Consider the following 18,672-nt stretch of genomic DNA (forward strand, 5'->3'; position numbering starts at 1 on the left):
ATTTAAAATTCAGCACAATGTAAATTTAAAACAATGCAAAGTCCAGCTACACAGCTGCTTTTGTTACTTGATTTTTATATGCCTGTAACAATTTAATGCAAAATTTCTGTTCGGAAAATTGTATTTGCCATTTAAAAAACACAATATTTTTCAAAGAACTGATTGGAATAATATATTAAAGATGCAAGTTGTAGTGGCTTCTGGGTATAGTGTATGGTTTGCAAAAGGCCTTTGCTCAAATTAGACAGAGTTTGGCAGTACCACCATCTGCATTGGAACTAAGGATTTAATCCATGTGTCACTGCTGTAATCAATCAAATTTTCTAAACTCCAGAAGTTCCTTCTCTTCCAGAGATAGAAATGAAGCCCACTGGTTCGTTGTGAGGATAATGTACTTTTCCCTAATTGGTAGTGACAAGAGTAAAAATCATCACCTTGGGGAAACAATCAGCAAACAAAAGTCTCAGCAGCAGAGTCGGCTATGATGTACATTTCAGTGAAATAATGAAAACTGCACAACTAACTAACCATTACAAATGAACTTAAGCAGTGGAAGTGAGCACAGTTTCCAAAGCTCTCAATGTTACACAGCTAGCTTCTATAGAGAGAGAGCCTATAATCCAAGAGCTTTATGTCTAATGAACAGTGAAGAATTTGCTCTCTGGAAATCTGTACACCTTCCCTTATTCAAAATAAGAGGTTTTATTATGTGTTTATTACAGTAGCACCACTAGGTTTCAGTCAACGTCAGGACCCAATTGTGCCAGGTGCTGTACATATACAAATCAAGAGACAGTGTTGACAAGCATATACTCTAAACAGACAAGACAGGCAAAGGCTGGGAGCAAGGAAGTATTACTATCCTCGTTCTACTGATGGGAGCTGAGGCACAGAGATAAAGTGATTTGCCAAAAATGCTCAGGAAGAACTAAATCCACATCTCCAGCACAGTGCATTTAACCACAAGGCCATCCCTTTCTTCACAATTTTTGTATTTTGAAGATTCAGCTACAAAATGCAGAGTTATTTCATCATAACAAAATATCAATATACCAAAATAATGCAAGTGAATGAAAGCCATTATCAATTGCATGTATTATTACAATTACACTATACAGAGCGATAGCAATAGCGAAATCAATGCTTAGAATTCATCTGTGCTGAAAACAACAACAAAAATGAAATATCAGCCAATCAATCTCCACACAGATGAATAAGCCACTTCTAGAACAGTTTATAAAATCCTAACCTTTACTTTTTTTCTAAGCCATCCTTGTACATATAAAAACTCTATTAATGATCATTTTTACTGTAACTAAAAAAATTAACAGTCCAGCAACCACAAATGCCTCTTTGATACTTGCTAACACAGATGTACTAAAGAATAATTAAAACGTCTAGCAACATTTCAGAAACATATACCAATTTTATAGCTACCAGTCCTCTGGTTGTCATTTCCAGATGTAGAGGGCCCACCGGCAGGAGAATGAGATAGGACAGGCTACTTTGAAAAGATAGTATAAGTCAGACTGAGGAGCATAACAACAAGCCGACAATCCGAAAGCTCTTAGACAAAATGTGATGGATTCCCACCTTACCATGGTATAGGGATCTGGGAGGTGAAAAATAAAAACAGTGTGTGATTTCCAGGACTAATGTGTTCTGTCTTTCTTTTGGTTTGCTATGATGCTGTGTTGATATATTATATTTCCAACTCCCTTTTGAACATCGCTTGCTCACTTTGAGGTTTATCACCACAGTGTCATTTATATAAGCATACTAGTTTCTAAAGAGTATTCAAAAGGTATTTGTGTATATGTATACACATGTATGACTTGCATATTATATACAATGCTTTCAAGGGTCTTCAACAGTCAGTCACAATACTAACACTATGTAGTAATAAGACAAGCAGCCAGGGCTGTCCTTCGGATTTATGGGGCCCTACGCAGTATTATTAAACTGGTGCCCCTAAGCCCGACGGCAGCCCGGGCTCGCAGCCCCGGTGCGGGAGGGATGAGACAGCAAAGGATATCAAGTCTCAAGATGAGGGAGAGTCACAGTTCCACGCAGAGAGCCCGTACCCTCTCCCTCGTGCAGAATGCACAGCGCCGGCGCATTCGGCTTTGGAAATACGTCCCCTGCAGTGCACGCTGGGTGTGCGGGAGCCAACCTGCTCTTACTTGCTGTCATGGGCAGTGGGTGAAGCTGCTGCTTGGGGAGGCTAGCTCCACAGCCCACCTCTTCTGCCTGTGGCCCCGCCCATACCCCACCAGACCCCGCCCTCTCCCCACTGTCTCCTTCCTCTCTTCCCTTCCGCTCCCTGATCACCCCCTTCTAGCCAAATCCCTGAACCCAAATGAAGCAAATGACATTTGAAAAAAACACTGCAATTTTTTTCCTAAAGAAAATGGAGCACGTTTCCCACTACATGCCAGAAGGTGAAGACTGGACATGCAGAAGGTACCTAATTAAAAGCACTAAATTTGGGAATAAAAAAATGTCAGTCACGGGTTTTTTGATATATCCTGAAGTCTGTCAGAGATTTATCTGCAAAAACTTTGTAGTAAGGGCAAGTCAGCTGTCCTGCTGAATACAACATTAAATATTATGGAATACATGATGCAGCTCTTCTTGGTTTTACATTTTCTTAATCAGTATTTCTAAGCTGATATGATATTTTAAATGTACTCTTAAGCCTTCATAAAGTAATCATTCCAAATTACTATTTATATTTAAGTCACTGAAATAAAGACATTATTTTAAAGTAATCAGTCACAGAGGTTTAGTATGTTCATAACAATATTCAATGCTTTTAGAAAAGGGGAACACTAATTACTTTGTGTGATCTCCATAACAATAGACATTTTATGAAATTTACCAACTTTAAAAAATATGTTTCCAAATATTTTAGGCATAACGAAGGATTTTATATCTTACTAAGGTACTGATTTTGCTGGAGGGTTCTCTTAAAACTAGTTCATCTAATAGTCAGAAGTAAAGAAAGGGAAAGTCGTTTGTTCAGCTATCTGATAGGAAAGGGGTGTTTAAGGGCTCTCTTAAGAAGGTGAAGGGAGAAAGCGATGGATAGAAAGTACAAAAAGACTTTGGAAGCAAGTTTTTTGTACCATAGTAATTAAAATTTAAACGTGTATTTTAGATAAGGGTGGTCTTTTGAAGGATTTATTTTAAAACTATATGTCTGAAGATCCAAGCATTTAAGGCTAATGATGAATACTCAGGTTTCAGAGTAGCAGCCGTGTTAGTCTGTATTTGCAAAAAGAAAAGGAGTACTTGTGGCACCTTAGAGACTAACCAATTTATTTGAGCATAAGCTTTCGTGAGCTTCATCCGATGAAGTGAGCTGTAGCTCACGAAAGCTTATGCTCAAATAAATTGGTTAGTCTCTAAGGTGCCACAAGTACTCCTTTTCTTTTTGCGAATGTTCTGCTAATAGGTCTGGCAGGCTTTTTCACTTTTAAGTTACTAAATCTCCTCTGGAGGAAGGCTCACCAGATTGCAGCAGTCAGCTGTGGCCGGTGCCTGCAGGAAGGGTCAGAACAGGGATAGGAAGAGGCAGAAGGGTGGACATTAAGACTCGGGGTATTCCAAATTTTAGGGTCCCCTATGCAGCTGCGTATGCCTAAGGACTTTCCTGGTGGCAGCTTCCAGACTTCAATGCACTTAAATATTAATGTAGCCTCCCAGCACCCTTGAGGTAGACAATATGATGTCATTTTGTAGAAGGGGAAATGGAGTCATAGGGAGGCTAAGTAACTTGACCAATGTCACTCAACATATTAGTGAAATTATGAGGAACAGAATCCAGGAGTCACCCAGTCTCCATCAAGAGCCAACACTGCCTCCATAACTTGCCAAGACTACAGGTTATATGGCTATGCAGAGTAACATTAATTGCCACCTTGTGAAAGTCATGTAGCTCATGTGTTTGTCTCTGTGGCACTCTCTTCTCTAGTCCTGTCTAATTGGTCAATGGGCTGCACTTTCAGTCTTGGATTTTCTGTAACAGACTGTAGTTCCCAGCTGACGACTGGTATTTGTGGCTAGTCAGTCTAGATGGGCAGTGGCCAGGCCAGAAGTCTTGTGGCCAGATTGCTTACAAGCTCATTTCCCCAGCTACAGACTTTGTACAGGTACAAAGTTTTCCTGCTGTGGGGAATGTGGGAAATTTCTTTATTATTTTTATGAAAAGTCTCTCTGTTTTCCCATTCACTTTTGTATTCCTACTCACTTGGTGTGAAAGGACTAATTTTCAGAGACAGAGGAATACACGATAAATTGATTAGGTGGAGACATCCTGGGCTTCTATGAATGGACTATCAAGAACTAACAACACATGAGTGGAACTACAGTGGAAGACCAAAAGACAAGACCATTAACCTTTAATAATTGCTAGCCAAGGGAATTTTTTTGGATTATGTGGGTAAATTGCCTGTCTTCTCACAACCCCCACTGTGGGGAGGAGCAGTATACATGAAAATAGTGTTACTGGGACTTGAGACAAAGAACTGAGACAGAGATATGTAACTGGATCTCCATGGGCAGTGTAATTCCACATGGAATAGTTGAGCAAGGCAGGGAGGTTGCTGCAACCATGCAGTCTGCCTACCAGGCCAGGCCAAGTGCGACTCACCTAACTGAGCAAGTAGAAGGTGGCTACTTAGGGGAGAGACATGCGTTTAGTCTTTGTTTTACCATTTTAACCCAGTGTCCCTAAATACAGTGTTCCAGCTGACTAATAAATAATGTCTTATTTAGAAAAGGCTGCCCTGAGTCACTGCAAACATGTGCTGGTTGCATCGCTCTCAACGCGTGAAATCTTCTCAACAAGGATCCAAGCTCATTTGGACCAGCTAAAGGAGCCACAGCAAGAACCAGAAGTGCTGAAGCCAGGAACCCAATCTCAGAACAGTTGGGTCACTTTAGTAAAATGGAGGCCTAAGGCCTGTCACTAAGAAGGGTACACTCCTATACCACAGATCTTCATACAGTTCTGGCACACCCTGTGGATCTTGACACCCGCTGACAGGCATTAAAAAACAGGAGCATCTCCTATCAGTGAAGTTCTATTGTTCCCTGACAGGTAAGCTTGGGTGCTGTAAAAGACTGATTCCCTGGAGTTTCCGTGTTGCAGAAATTGGACATTGAGTATTGAATATAATTTGTTGTACGTAGTTAGTAGGTTCTCCATTTAGTATAGCTTCAGCATTTTAGGAAGACCTTTCCTAAACTGTATCAACTCCCACTGGATCTTTAGATATACCATACACATTATGTAATTCTATAATGCATTGTACATGAGAAACTCGAAGATGTACAAAGCCATATTATGCTTTTAACTGGTCTTCTATACACTCTAAGTATTCTTCAGTGACCACACCAGTTTCTGAATCTTGAATTTCAGAGAGCCTTTTCTTTGTAATGTATCTTAAAATTTTAAAGATTAACAGTCTTTTGGAGTTTATTATTTTCTCTGGCTTTTTTCAGCTCTGAAATTTGATGGACAATACATTTCCAGACCCGACATAGTGCAAAGTGTTTATGTCTGCCTTGTAATGCATGACACATGTCATGAAACTGACCCAACAACTGACAAACCGCTCCTACTTATGCCATAGATACAACATGAATTCTGAGAACTTGAAAGAGTAGTAACTGTCAAAGGCTGGTATAAAAATCCTTTAGAGCCAAGTTCTGTAAACATTTGCTGCTAACAGCAATGTGAAGTCAAATGCACTGTTTATATTACCAAATGTCATATCTAATTTCCTGTTATGAATCCTTGAAATAAAATTATGTGATAATTACATAATCTATGTGAAACCTGACAAATATATTCCCAATACAAATGATTTATAAAGATAGTTTGCTGCTATAGCATAATGTTACTTTGTAATGGAAGCAATAAAGCTGTTTCCTATACTCTGATAACCCCATAGTGATTTCTTACACAACTACTGATTAAGCAATAGATAATGCAGGCATTTTTGCAAGTATAAATGTTACAGATTTGTTCCAGGCAGTTCAAAAATTATGTCCTGCCTATCTAACTAGTCTGTTAGCAAGATATGATCTTAATTTGAGTTTTTTCTCTAGTTTCAACCCAATTTACTGTCATGGCTTTATGTTTGGAGTAAAAATTACTTTTGTAAGAATTACTCTTAATCAGAAACTGAATGACTAGGCTGGTCTGGTGTGAGTCATCAGTAATGCATCCCCATTCCCAGGCAAGACATCCGAGATTAGTAACTGGTGGGGGATTCCACTCCCAAGCAATCCCAGAAGGCTCCCGTAAGTGATGAGCTGCTAGCTCAGAAGGATTCACCTACTCCAAGATCACCTCATGTGACAATGACAGAGGAGTTAGCACAATGACAACATAGTTTGTCTTTCCTCCTCCTCATTGGGTGCAGTCACTGCCTCAGTTTCCCCTTCCAACAGTGCCTTAACTTCCCTCACCCAGTAGGGTAGGTAATTTAGCTCTTCCATCAAATCAGATTCTGCCCAGTCCAGGGCTGATGCAAGTCCAAAAAGGACAGAAGTTCAACAAAAAGCCTTCACTTAATTCCACTCCAGAGCCACAACTGTCCCTTCAATGGTTCACAGGAACTTGGGTAATCAATTAGCCTTTCACCCCTTGGCTGCAGGGGTTTACAAAGTCCTTTGTCCCCTGGTTACATGGATCCAACTTTACATATGGGTATCATCACATCACCTCAAGGTGGCACTAGGAGGCACAGAGGATCCCAAGTCCCTTGGCTGCAACTGACTTAAGTAGTGAAGCAGTCATCTGCTCCAGTTTCCCATATTTTCACTTCACTCTTCCATCGGGGCTGCCTCCCTGCCTGCTTTCCTCCCTCTGTCCTAGGCCTTCTTCCAGGTCCTTCCACACACTTCTTCAGCAATGCCTGTCCTGGGCTCTGTCTCTGCTGGGAGACCCACCACAATCTTTGCCCAAATGTCAGTCACTACAGAGCCCTATCAGCAGGCTATTGCTCTCTCGCTCTCTCTCAGTTTCTTCCCACAGTAGAAATGGCTACTTCTTATATCCTCATTCCCACATCTCCCTCTCAAAAGGCCTTGCTTTCAGCCAATGGTACCCATGCTCCCTTCAAGAGCAAAACTCCACAAAGTCCTGGACTTAGAAAGTAACAGGAGTGGTAAGCACAGAATCTGTCCTTAAAGGGCCAACATGTTCTGTTACAGGCATTGTCTGTACAGTGGTTCTCAACCTTTTTAGGCTCAGGACCCATTTGGCCAATAAATAGCTGTAGTGCAAAAATGTCTGGCATATTAAATATTTGTTACCCACAATATATAATATACATGTTAACTTAAGCATTAAATGTAGCAAATATCTCAATATTGCATTTAAGTATTTCTTATATAAATCCTAGGTTCCACTTAATGAGAAACCTGAGGTTGCTTCTCTTTGATGAGTTTATCAAAGTTTGGTATAAATCAGTGCAGTCCCAAGGTCAGGCTCAACATTCCTGTTTCTGCTTTTATTTTTTCAGTTGACTCATAGCTGAAAATCCTGTTTCACACAAGTATGTCATACTGAATGGCAAAATAACTAATAGCATGGCTAGCAAGAACAGGTTATTCACCTGCAGTGCTGCACACAAAACTGGGAAGACTCATTTCAGTATATTTTCTCTGTAGACTATGATTGCAAGACAATTTGAGCAGCTAAGATTCTTCCTCCATAGGCAGACTCACGTTTTCCAGCAATATTCCAAATGGATCACAGATCCATTCTTCATCCTTGAGTTACTCATCTGGAAAACAATCACAGAATCTAGTGTGAAACTTAGTTAAGTTGCTACAGCCTGCAGAATCTTCCTAGTTTTCCATTTCTAGCAACACAGAGTTGCTGCATGGGAACTAGACACTGATATTTAGGCTGAGGAACTTAAGAGGGTTTTGCCTGTGGATCGTTTGTAACCACGTCTGTTCAGGGACTAGTATATGTGTAAACAAAAAAGTTGTATTAAGAATATACCCAGATTCCACATCTCTGATTTGTCTTCCAATGAAAGGTCAACCTGAAAGCCCCACCCCCAACATCTGCCATCACTTGGCAGACAGGCAACAAATACAAGAGGAAAATAGATTCCTAGAGAGATAAGGAAGAAGAATTTAAGGGTACACAGCCTGCCTTAGAATGAAAAGGTGGGAAGTAGTTCAGTGGGAGGGAAGAGAATGACTCAATGCACATTTTTCTAAACTCTAAGAAGATCCCTACTAGAAATACATTTCATTCTTTTCATACCTCAAACTTCCATTCTATTAATTTTTGGCTTAAAACTGCCGAGCATCTTTTCATTTGCTTCAGTACCATTACTAATATGTATGACAAGTGCTCAAATGTTAATTGTTTCTGGAGTGCGTTTAGGTCAGCTGTGCTAAAATATGTTAACCATTTAAATGAAACCCCAAATAAATATCTGCAATTTGGTGCAGATGAAATAATAATTACTTCAGTTTTATTCATGCTGGTAAATCCATGCTTCATAGCACTGATTTAATTAATGAGCAGCTAAACATGACTGCCTTGCTAATGATTTGTTCTTATGTTACCTGTGAAAAATAGTTCTAAATGGCTTAAGCATGATAACATGGAACTAGAAGCATGTTAGGTGATAGCATCCAGGTAACGTGGAATTAGAAGCATGTTAGGTGACAAGCCCAAAGTTGTCATAAGCAACAAAAGAAGTAAACTGTATATGCCTGTAACCACACAAGAAGACACCAAAAAATGTACTGAGGTATCATGCATATTTCTGTGAAAAATATCTCTGATTTAGAAAAAGAAAATGTTTTACTATATGATGCCCTTCAAATGAATATCATAATATTACATAATTAATATGCATGCTTTTTTGTTTGGACTGGGGTCATTGTTTTAAAATCATAACCTGATGACATATCCTCTTTCAAATATCCTCCCCACGAAATAATTATTTGAGTGGATAAGGATCGGTGTTTAGAGTGAGAATGTTTAATAACTAGGAGCCACAGTAGAGTGGCCATATGTCAGAGAAAGTGCTGTAACAGAGAGCGTCCAAAAACAAATTGTCTATATTCAACTACTACAAAAGTGAGACCATGACAAGTTTGATTAAGCCATCCACTGACCTCTCTCAGAATGCATATTCACTTGTTCCAGACGAAAACAATAGCGGTGATGCATATCCACTAGGTTGTCCTTATACGATCTTAAGAATTTTTCCATCAGATTTCCTTCAGGCCTAGGCTAGTACAAGTCATTTTTCCCCACCAAGGCTTGTTGCTAAATTAATTCATAGTTCAAGACAGTAAGAGAATTACATCATTCAGCAATAACATCTCAATTAATAAAAAGAAAAGGAGTACTTGTGGCACCTTAGAAACTAACACATTTATTTGAGCATAAGCTTTCGTGAGGTACAGCTCACTTCATCGGCACAAAAGCTTATGCTCAAATAAATGTGTTAGTCTCTAAGGTGCCACAAGTACTCCTTTTCTTTTTGTGAATACAGACTAACAAGGCTGCTACTCTGAAACATCTCAATTAATGTCTGTCAAAACACTAAAGATTATCTCTAATGCTGGCTTCTGCCCATGCAAAAAAATTATCCTTACCCAGGGACAATTCCAGGTCCTGAGTGATTAGCCACTTACTTTAATCTCAAATGTTCATGCACTATATAAAGTTCACTGAACTGATATTATTGCATTCATCTGTCATACAATAAGATTAAAATAAAGGGTAACTAGTATGATATTGTACTACTAAAACATTTAACATCCTTGCAGAGCTACACTGAGGAAATTTTTAAATGCTAAAATCTTCCATCTTTTGTACGCAAGTATTTGAAAAAATGAAACCCTCTAGATTACAGATCTATTGAACATTCATACAAAGATCAATGCGTAAGTATTTCACAATAAAATAAGAGTAAATTCTATCTGGTATTTACATGCTGTTGCTATGTGTTCTCGCTAACATCTTTGCCAATATTATTTCTGAAGCTCCTTTTATATATTTTAGGTACGTTTAAGGCCCAGAATTTTCAGCTCTCCCAACTGAAGATTCAGGTAGGACATAGGGTCAAATCCTGCTTTGCTTGCTCGAGTGAGCAGGATTTGAGCCAAATCCATTGCATTTCTATAGAACCATTTTTTTTCTCCAGTACTTTACATAGTACATAAGAATCACTTTACCCACCACAGCAACACAGCCATCTTTGAAGACAAAACACACCAGTTATTCAACAGCACACAGTGATATTTTGCAACACCGTTTATGATGGGAAATGGAAGACACTAGATAAAATTCCACCTGAAGTTCAAGTTTTAAGTAAGTGCAATGTAATTACACACAGTCACAGTGCAATCTGCTCATTTGAAAAACCTCTTGAAGTCTATAGCCTGTTCCCAAGTCCAACATAGGAATGAGGCATGAGAGGAATGAGGAGATGTTATCTCTCCAAACTCATGGGAGTTATAGATTAGATTATTCATCTCAGAGGGGAGGAAGGGATTTAAGATCATTTATGTATCTCCAGTAAAGAATCTTAACCAAGTTTCAAAGAGAAGTACTGTAAAATTTGAGTCAGATTTCCTGACATATGATCTTGAAGATGCAAATTATCACATTAAAATAATAAAATTGTAAATACAGAAAATGTTACTAATGTAAATTAGTTAATGTTGTAACTGTCATACTATGCTAAAATGAATATGCCAAAAAAGAAATCACTGTTGAGATTAGGTGACTCAATTTGCCTTCCAATGGAGTTCTAGAATAGGATTATAAATTTTCTATAAAATTATAAAAGATAGGTAAAAAACCCTAAAGAAAAATGTATGGAAAAGTTCTATAGCATTTAATAGAGCATAAGGGGAATAAAATCACTGACATTTTGAGATAGAGTTGTGAGGCTACTATTTTACCACTGCAGTAATTTCTGTCTCAAGACCAGTATTTCATACAGCTGTTGCTAACAGCAAATTTTATTTCGTTTTATTTCCTTACCTACCTTTTTCCATATTTATTTTGCATAATCAATCAATGTTTAAAATGCAGTGGCCCTGATTCTTCTCACACTTAGATTGGTACAAAGAAGAAAATGAGGCCCAATATTCTTTTCCATTGCTAAGAACACTGAAAGTTACACCAGAGTTTTATTACGAATGTTTCAGCAACACATATAGGTGGCCTCCTGGGGCCCATAAGGACCACACAACTGTATATGTGGACTGGACACCAGCCTACCCTGTTCCTAGACTCAACTGAGCTTGTATGTATTGCCCAAAATATTCTGCCTGCTTTGCACATGGAGAAATATACTGCTGCATGTGGTCAAGATCACTGCTACCCATTTCTGGGCCCTTTAAGGGCTCTTGGAGTCAGCTGGGAAAGATCTTCCTCTAGGATTACTCCAAAAAAGTATATCTGGGAGCTAGTAGCAGAGTAGGGAGCTTCTTCTGAAGAGTATGGGAGTTAGTTGGGGAGGTGAATGATATCTCCCCATCCCACTCATGAGATGATCAAGGTGCAGGAACTGGTGTGAGGAATCCATCACCAGCATCACTGACCTCTTGGCACCTCAAGGAGCAGGAACTCTGAATCCAAGCATTACGGTACCAACACGCAGGGTACATCTACACAGCACCTGGGTGATGCAATTCCCAGCATGGCTAGACATACACACACTAGCTTTGGTGGAGCGAGCACCTAAAAGTAGTGCTGTGGCTATGGCTAGCCATCCAAGTACAATCCAAACTGACCCCTTTGTAGGTACTTGGGCGGCTAGCCCAAGCTGCTGCTTGCACCGCCGTGGCCACGCTGCTAATGAGAGAGTCTAGACTGAGCAGAGCAAGTGTGTGTATGTCTACCCAAATCGTGAATTACGCCTCCCAGTTGCTGTGTAAATGTACCCTCAGACCCAGTATCACATCAAGCTAAAGAGCATGCATTGCCCATGCCATGAGCCTAGCCCTCAATGCTGTGCTTACAGTACTACTGTGACAGTACACACAGCTTTTTCTTTTTTTAAGAGAGGAAAAAAATAATGGTTTCACTGATTTTATTTATTTATTTACTTGCAATTCACACACACACACACACTCATCATCATGGCTAGAAATTTCAGCAGCAGCTCAGGGAATAGAAACCCAATTCCTATTCGAATTCAAGGGGAACCGAGTCTCTAACTCCCTTAGGCTCAGTGCTTAATTTGTAATGAAAGAGGTGCCAGGGCTCAAGCAATTTTTTTTACATTCATAACTGATGCAAGAAGCCGGGGCTATGCACTGCCAAGCCTAGAGGTATTGGGGCACAAATTAAGCACTGCTTAGGCTCCTCTGAAAATGCCAACCAATGTGTTTAGCTGCAAAGCTTTAGAACTGAGAGACTTCTGCTCTTTTGAGTGACTACAGGTTTCTTTATGCTTCTGTTCTAGAATTTGAGTTCCATATATGATTAGTCTAACAGGTGGGCCTTGAATCCAGAAGGGCTGCAGTTTGGGACAGCAGATCTCTTATTGCCCAATTTTTAAGTCACATTCTGTGAAGTTCTACTCAACCGGGAAAGAAGTTTTGCAGGGAAGGGGAGGGAAAGAGATCACATGAAAAAAGAAACAGGCAGAGAGAGAAAAAATTCTAATGCAACAATAGGTTTTATATATATATATTAGTATCAAGTCACCCTTTTGAGCTGATTTCAGAGAAAGGAGGTATTCCTTGATGCACAATACATAGCACAGGCGAAAACGTTTTGAAACTGATTCACTCTTGGAGAACCACAAGTTAAAAAAACTGAAAAAAGGTTGGTGATCATCAAAGAGATTTGTAACCATTGCAAACAAAATAAAGAAAATCAGATTGTTTAGATCAAACTGTTCCATTAAAGCACAATCCTACACTGAGGCACTGCAGTGATGTCGCACTCCAGTGAGAGTTCCAGTGAACAGGGAGCTTGTCCATTATCACCACTCTTAATAAGGTTCAGCTTGTACTCCCCAGTTGGTGCCCTTATAGGGTGCTAGCAGAAAGCAGACTCACAAGTGCAGGGCCCAAAGTTATGGGTGCTCTATGCATTCTCCAAATTTGTGCATTCACACCACAAGGGCCAGCCACAATCTAGCTCCTTCATCCATCCCTAGAGTTAATGAGCTGATTATATTTTATCATTTTCATCATGTTTGTTTTTTTATACAAGCTAGCATATTATACTTTGAAAGATGAACGTGGGCCTGAGTTTTTTTTTGCAATGAGGCCTATTTTAGATGCAAGTTGAAAAATATTTCTGAAAAAGAAGTGGAAAATATGGGATTTCATAAAACCCCAAAAATATAACAAAACCCCTTTTTCCATGTTTTGTAGCTTGTCAGTGTTTAAAAATTGAAAATAAGATTTCATACCCTGATCCCGTGTAGATTTATTATTGAATCATAAATAATTTTAGAGTGACATCTAAATCAACTTCTGTCCACTATAATTTGAAATTCATCTATTTTGTAGGCTCTTGCCCTTTTTTGTAGAAATGCAATATTACTTAACATTTTCACACAGGCCTGAATTTAATATCTGGAAATTGAGAATGTGCTAGAAATATGTATCTGATATAATTAACATGATGTCTTCAGAACCCATTATGCTTTTTTTTTCCTGAGTTAAGCTGGATAATTGTACAGTACAAGGCCACAGTGAGGCTGCACTCTATGCCTTTGTATGAAGAAAGTGGTCAAATAAGTATACATATGTTAAATGTTACACATTGATTTAACTTCAGCAGCTCTGAAAGCAGGACACAAACATAAGTGATATACAACTAAATTCAGTTTGAAAACTTGATGCATATTCATTGTGTGACCAAATCTCAGTCTCTAGCTATACTACCTCGTTTTAGTGCCATGTTAATAATAGAGTCTAGTATTTACAAGGTGCCAAATCAAACACTGTGCATGCACACAGCAATTTTTACAATCACAATTACATTGCTTTAATAGTGGCACTAAAATTGAATCTGCCAGCTATACATACACGTAAAATTTGTCCCCATTATCTTGACTGTAAAGTCTCCATTTGTCAGTAATTTGGCACTGTGGTTACCATGTACACCATTGGTAGCTATTGGATTTCAATAGAACTCCATTTGATCCTTACATTACAATTTTTAAAATGAAAGAAAGCATAATATATTTCTCACTTCTCTGAAAGCCAAGGCTACTTGTGAGATTGTGGTTACTTCTCAATAACTTCTTTAAATTGCTCATTTTGTGCTTGGTTGTAGGCTATACTGATAGCAAAAAAGAAGGTTGTAAATTCCCTATCAATGCCAAGTCTTTTATAGCACGGATTACTGACTAATTGTTGCCCTTTGTGTTGAAAATGAGCAGAGACTGCTGTTAGATGAAGCTGATGTTGACAAAGTTATTGGAAGGTTTGTAAAAGGAACTTAAATTACAATCGCTACAATATTTTGTTCCTAATGGTGGGGTTAAAAAGATATTTCTTGTAGGATCAAATTCAATGTTTTGCTCTTCTGCTTCACTAGTGAAAGTTTTATGCAGTGGTGTACCTGATCTTGAAGAATCCAACAATTTTTGAGAATGTCTACACTTTTCTTTAGGAGAACTATTTTAATTACTTCAGTCCACTTTATCACTTGTTTTCTACTAATTCCTTCATCTTTGGGCACGCCAAGTCAGCTAAATTCATGGACTGAATTCAGCTAATAGCTAAACACCAATCACCCTTTTGCAGTGTGGATCAGCAGCTTTCATAGACTACAGCCAGGAGAAACTACCACCTGGTAAATTCAACAATGTGAACTCTGAAAAATACCCTAGCCAGCTTTATGTAGAACCCATGACCTTTGCACTCTCCTAGAAAAGCAAGCCACCTTCACGGTTTACAAGTCCACGCATTTCCCTCTCAAACACCCAGTGACTCCACCCACTAGCCACGGCCTTCTGGCTAAAGTCATCTAAATTTCATCTTTTAAGGGAAGAGCAAAGGAGTAAGAAAATATATTTGTTTAGCCCTTGCTACATACTTTAAATCTATTTTACAGAATTTCAGTTAATTATATATAGTAATATGGCACGTCCTTGACTGATATTTAATTCTTTTATTATAGCAGAGCTCATTGGCAGTACTTTAGTTTAGTATAAATTCCTGCTTTCACTGCAAACTCTTAAAAAACAGGGATTATAATGCTCTGACTCCAATTAATTAAAACATTTCCTCTCTACTTGCTCATACAAATATTACTTTAAAAGTACATTTAATTAGTTACATCATTTTGGGGGCAGTACGGGGGACAGTGAGCAGTTAGTTTTCTCAGCCTCCATGTATCACAATTTCAGCACCCTACAATTCCTGTTATAACCCTTGACCAACTGAGGATAACAGTGTAATAAAATTTGCAAATGATCCTGAACAAAAAAAGAGATGAAAAACAGTGTGCTTTGGTAATTTGACTTAAATTTCATTGACATTTAGTATTAAAAGTTAATTGCTTTTCACATTGGTGGGGGGGAGAGAGGCAGGAGAAATTGAGATGGTCAGATCAATTATCTGTGAAAAAAGGCACTGTGTGAATTCCTGAAAACTGCTTTCACAATGGCCTCATCATTAAGTGTGACTGATGCTACACGCATGTAATAATAGAATTAAAAGAGTTCTAGTAACATCATACTTTGTCTAAAGACCTATTGCAGATCCACTTTCAGTCAAGGGAAGTTTCTTGGAGCACATGCATGAGAAAGAACCCCAAATCCAATACAATTAGTTATTAAAGTGCCTGCTAATCTTGCCTCAACATAAGGGACCATTTGGACCTCAACACACACAGACAGACATAGCTCTACTGATTTCAATGGACCACCACCTATTTACATTAGCTGAGCATCTGGCCCAATATCTTTGTGGCAAATTGCAAATGGAATTGTGTATACTTTAGATACAAAAACACAAATACAAATGCATCAGCCTCAGCACAAAACTCTAGCCAGCCACAGTTAACATAATAATGAAATAAATCCTTGTGTCAAAAAGTATTTATTTCATCCAAGAGTAAGAAGGATTTTTCAAGGCCAACAGATAAACAGTAAGTACATACCATAATGTGAATATAAACCTTGGTCAAAATTTACCTCTTCCTTACTTTAAAGACATTGTAACAGAATTGTAAATTTCATGCAAAAAATGTATCAGATCACATTTACACATCAAGATTTCTTGGGAGTCTGCTTCAAATGATCTGTTAGTCTTAGGGACATGCATGAAACTTCCTTTCAGTTTCCATTCACCGACTAACTACTGCAACAAGTTCTTCAAAAAACACCCACACACCACACAGGGTAATCAGCATGATTATTATTATTCACCAAAATCAAGCAGTTATCCCCATAGGTAAGGTTGCTGTTTATAATAAAGACATTTGTGTTACTCCTGGCTTTCATTTCCAGTGAAATCCATAGCAATAACACACTTTTATTTTTCTCCTATTCTAAAACCAATCAGAAGATCAACTGCTGCTACATTTCACCGTTCTTTTTCCCCAGTCTCACTTTAAACCACATTGACTCCTATATATTGACTGCTAAGACTGCCTCATCTTCTTGTGCTACTCATGCAACCGATGTAATCCTTTGCAAGAGAACAACAGCACAAGAAGTGTAGAAAGATTTTGCTGCATAGCGGAAAGGATTAGGCTCTCATTTACTTCACGTTTTGAATTGTTTTGCTTAAATTGATCTGAAATGCAAAGCTCCTCATAAGAAACTAAGCTATAGCAAGGAGAATCTCCTGCAAAGTAGGATTTTCAGTTTGCTTGGAAATGTTACTATCACTGAGGGATCTTGTCAAAATTAGTTTTATCTTAAAACATTTACCAGTCCTATTTATTATCCATTAAAATCAACAGCCTGCCTTATAAAACATAGGGTTGCCACTTTTCTAATTGCTGTTAACCAGACTCCCAAGGCCCCGCCCCTGCTCCACCTCTTCCCCTAAGACCCCACCCCTGCTCCACCTCTTCCCCCAAGGCCCCGCCCCTATTGCATGCTCCTCTCCTCGCAGCCCATGTCACTCGCTGGACCATCTCAAGGAACCTGTCTGCAGTTAGGAGGCGGCCCCAGCTGAACAGGGCCTCATGTGGGTTAATGACCTGGCACCTCTCCTCACCCCACGGTAACTGGATTTTTGGTTCGGGTGCCATTTGGGGTTGCCAGGTCCCTAACAACTGAGCATCTAGCAACCCTTAATGGCACCCAGATACAGAAGCTAAAAACCGGACTGTCCAGGTAAAAACTGGATTGGGACAATTCTACATAGACAGAACTATTGCGTAAAGGGAAAAATCAGCAGTTCTTTCCACAAAAGATGGGACTACACCCTTAGATTACTTGATACACCAGGGAGGCACCAATTAAAAGAGAACATCCACAATTTTTAAATTAGGCATAAAAATATATGATCTAGTTTTCACGAATGCTAAGCAACATCAGGTCCCATTATTTCCAATATACCTCAATACATTTTTATTTAACAGTTTCAAATATGGATTTAGAATCCTATGCCTTTAGGAATCCCAGTTTAAAAATTTTGGTTGTTCTCTTTATTCATATATGACAGGTGAAAACCAAAATATTGACAATTTAATGCACACTGCAAGAACTCTTCATAAAAAGTGCTAGGTTGTTAATCCACTGGGCACCACTCAGATAAAACCTCTACTCAAGTTATCTGAGATGACATCATCTAATAAAATGATAGGATGTCTAGCAAATTGATAGAAAATACAAAAAAAAATATAATGCCATTATATATAACAATGTTACAGTCTCCACTCAAAAGAGAAATTAGTTGGGAGACTACAGATCACTGTTGCAGGGAAGGGCGAAGTTTTAAACTTTTGTTTTTAAATAGGCTTTCAAAAAGGTACATTAATTGAAAGAAGAGGAAATAAATGTTATCCCTATTTTATAAGCATTCTGGTCCCAACATCAGAACCAGCAGCATATGCCAGGAAAACTGAAATACATTTGGGATTACTCAGCTGCTACACCATTAAGGTCTGGTTTCTAATCCCAAGGAGGCAGCACACCTCACTGTACAGCTCAGCTTTCTAGCTGTATGATTTAGAGAGCAGTACAAATACTGAATTTGTCAAGATAGCTGACACTCCAATCTGCACATCTGTAATTACAATCTGGCCTTTACCAGAAGTAGTTCCAAGCTACCACTCAGGAACAATATTTTTCTTTGAGTTTTGTTGGGTTTTGTGGGGGGGGGGGAGAGATCTCTCTTCAGATGAGTCAGCACTATCTACCACTAAGTATAGGAAAACCAGAAGTGTGTGTGTGTGTATATATTATATAAATGTGTTGTATATTTTAAGAAGGGAGGCATTGACTCCATGAATTGGGAAGAGCTGGTTGGCAGCGGACCTCAATGGTGTCACATCATATATCATGCCTCAGCTTGAGGAGAATCGCCTTGCTCAAGAGGCTGAAAACTGGCAGGAGGAGGAAGAAAAGGGTATGGCAACCCTGCCAGCAGATGTGCTCTCACCACGCCACCACCTGTCACATATGTGAAAAAATCTGTAGTGCACAGACTGGATTCTTCAGCCATCTTAAGTCTCATCAA

At 38.9% G+C, this 18,672-nt stretch overlaps 1 long non-coding RNA gene across 2 annotated transcripts in view; it reads left to right on the plus strand.

Moving 5' to 3' along the window:
- LOC122458065 overlaps positions 1–10,104 on the plus strand; it is a 32,859-nt gene extending 22,755 nt beyond the window's left edge. For both annotated transcript variants that reach the window (XR_006277894.1, XR_006277892.1), the window contains exons 2-3: positions 4,780–5,104; positions 10,058–10,104. This is a non-coding gene — a long non-coding RNA (uncharacterized LOC122458065). The remainder of the gene's footprint in view (positions 1–4,779; positions 5,105–10,057) is intronic.
- The last annotated feature ends 8,568 nt before the right edge of the window (positions 10,105–18,672 follow it).

Source organism: Dermochelys coriacea, chromosome 11 (assembly GCF_009764565.3).
Source record: "Dermochelys coriacea isolate rDerCor1 chromosome 11, rDerCor1.pri.v4, whole genome shotgun sequence".
NCBI classification, from domain to species: domain Eukaryota; kingdom Metazoa; phylum Chordata; order Testudines; family Dermochelyidae; genus Dermochelys; species Dermochelys coriacea.